Here is a 2,701-nt window from a genome sequence, read left to right as displayed (position 1 = left end):
GCTATTTATGACAGATTTCCTTCATTAGCTTATTCTCTTTACCTCACAGTCCTTTAAAAAGATTCACCTGCGGGCTTTCACACTCATTTTACCCTTTTAGAATGGATATAAAGTCTCACTTGCAGGTTGAACAATATAGAACATGCCCCCTAAAGAACTCACTGAACTTTCACTCTCTCCTCTTGTGTGTGTACATATATATGCCTACTTCTTTTAAAACCAGGCACATCACCTCTTAGCTATTACAGATATGGTGAGCAATTCCACGTCTTTGTTGAAAGCAATTGAAGTAATGATCATTCCCTAGAACCATGCTTAGTTGAGCATGCCTCATTCTTTCTCTTCCCTCAGCAGCCAGCTTGCTGTTCCATCCTTTCCATTAACATAATAAGGAAACCTTAAATCCTTTAGCATGAAAAAAAAGAATACAATCATTTCCTGAAACCTAGGTACAGGATGACTGACCATAATTAATAACAATGCAAAGAAAACAAAAATATGTAAATTTTATGGAAATAGGGGACTCAAACTACAAGCATTCTCAAGGCCCTCCTGAAACCTACATATCAGGGAATCCCTTTATGATCCAAGTCGTTCAGATGAGAGAAAAACACCTGTCTTTATTGGTCAACAAGACGATCACTGAAGTCTCACAACATTTTCCAGCCTTAGGCTTGAATTTGTTTGCAAAACAAGTTAAAACTTGGATGCGCGGAGGAATTCTCAGAAAAGTTTATCACCAAATTTTCCACACGACTCTTCTAGATAATTGACACATTTTTAACGAAACACACTATAGTGCCGCAGTAGATAAAATATTGTTAAACCAAGCACGTAGGCTTAATTAATTTTCCTCATTTCGATCCTGTAACACACGTAACAGATAAAGGTAGGGAATCACTGCAGAGCCAGAAATATGACAAATGAGAAACAAAAAAACAATAGAGGAAACTAAATGGAGGATACGAACGGGCAATTCACAGAAGTAAAAATGGCCAATAACATAAGCAGTAAAAGGTACGAATTCTCAGGAAAATGTAAATTGAGTCAAGAAGTTGTTTCCCACAGAAGAGACCTCAAACAGAAGAATCTGAGAGGGAAGAGGCCGCCATGGCTACCAGGAGGAAGTACTCGCCTCGTAGGCCCAAGTGGCCCGTCAGGAGGAGCATCTGGCCTCTCTGAAGCAGAGGCTGGTGGCGGGGGTCTGACGACGGGTGCTTGCGGCCCAGAAGGACGCCCGGTGCGGAGGAGATTGTGGGCCCCAAGGCCCGCGGGAGCGCTGTCTCAGCCGGGTGCCCAGCAGCGGCACCTGGAGACGCCTCCGGGCTCCTTGCGGGCGGCCGTGCGCTTAGCCGCCCCTGACCCGATTCCGGGCCTCGGCAGCCCAGCCCAGGCCCCCTGGACCCTGTGCACTACGACGCAGTAGGCATGAACCACCTGGGCCGCCAAGTGCTGCAGGGCTGGCACCCCACGGCCAAGCCAGTCTGCACAGCCCCAGCCTGGCTGGGCCACCTCGTTCGGCCAACGGTACACGCCCTGCACGGGCTGCTTCCGCCAGGTCGGCGCTAGAGCTAGTCCGCGCCTGGGACGTGAGGCCCATTGCACAGAGGACCCGCACATTCGCTACCTGGTGTACATCTCCTGTGTGCTGGCCACGTGGCGTCTGCCGTGGGCCGCTGCCCTGCGCTTAGAGGGTCACATCGCAGCCCACCACTCCTTCAGTGGGCCTTGCCTCTGCTTCGTATCCCCCCAACCACTCCAGCAAAGACGGTGATCAACCGTGCTGATCCATGTCTGGGGACTTGGAGTCATGCTGGGGTCCTCGGCTGTCCGCAAGCTCTGCAAGGGTTGGGGGATCACTGCAGGCCTGGGCCTCTCTTAACGTGGCAGCCTGTTCCTCGTTGATGCCTTCAGAGGACACGTCTGCTGTATTGAGCTGCGAAGCCGCAGTCCCACTATGCAGCTGGCAGGGAGCAGCGCACTGTGACTGACTGGTGGCACTGTGAAGCTTTCTGTGGCTCCGGAGCCCTGGATCAGTTACACCTAAGGTGAGCTTGTTGTCCAGTAAGGCGTTCTTTGGCTTCTGTTTCTACTTCGAGTGGTAGAATATATCCTACAGAAGTAAGTGTTTTAAATAATTAAAATTGTTTTAATTATCTGGGAGTTGGTCATTCCAGTAAATATTATGAATTAATGCCAAAGTGAGAGAATTACAGTTCAGCAAGATAAGGACATTGTTACCTTTATATTCTGTCAGTTTCTCTTATAAATGGCTGATTTTGTACCCCTAAAATTAGCTTCCGGGGCCACCTTATGTTGTACACCTATAACATTTTCTAAACTTTCAACTGTGGTTTGGATTGGTTTGGAATCTTCGAGTCCAAGTCCTACCCTTCTGCCCTCCCACTGCCCGATTTTTCCTACTCAATCCGTTGGGGTTTTTGGCTATACTTTATGGCCAGAACCCCAAATACAATATCGAATTGAAGTGAAATAGTGATCATTCTTATCTTCTTCCCAATCTCAGTGAAAAACTTGACTGTTTCACCAATATTGCATGTTATTGCCTTACTATACCTGAACACTCTATCAAATTAAAGAAATCGCCTTCTGCCAAAAAAGGAAAAAAGAATCTGAGAAAACAATTTCTATGATGGATAATGCAGAATGATGCTTTCAAATAAAATGTAAACCTACTGTT

The sequence above is a fragment of the Ursus arctos genome, unplaced genomic scaffold, assembly GCF_023065955.2.
Source record: "Ursus arctos isolate Adak ecotype North America unplaced genomic scaffold, UrsArc2.0 scaffold_9, whole genome shotgun sequence".
In the NCBI taxonomy this organism is placed as follows: Eukaryota; Metazoa; Chordata; class Mammalia; order Carnivora; family Ursidae; genus Ursus; species Ursus arctos.
This window is presented reverse-complemented; position numbering follows the sequence as displayed.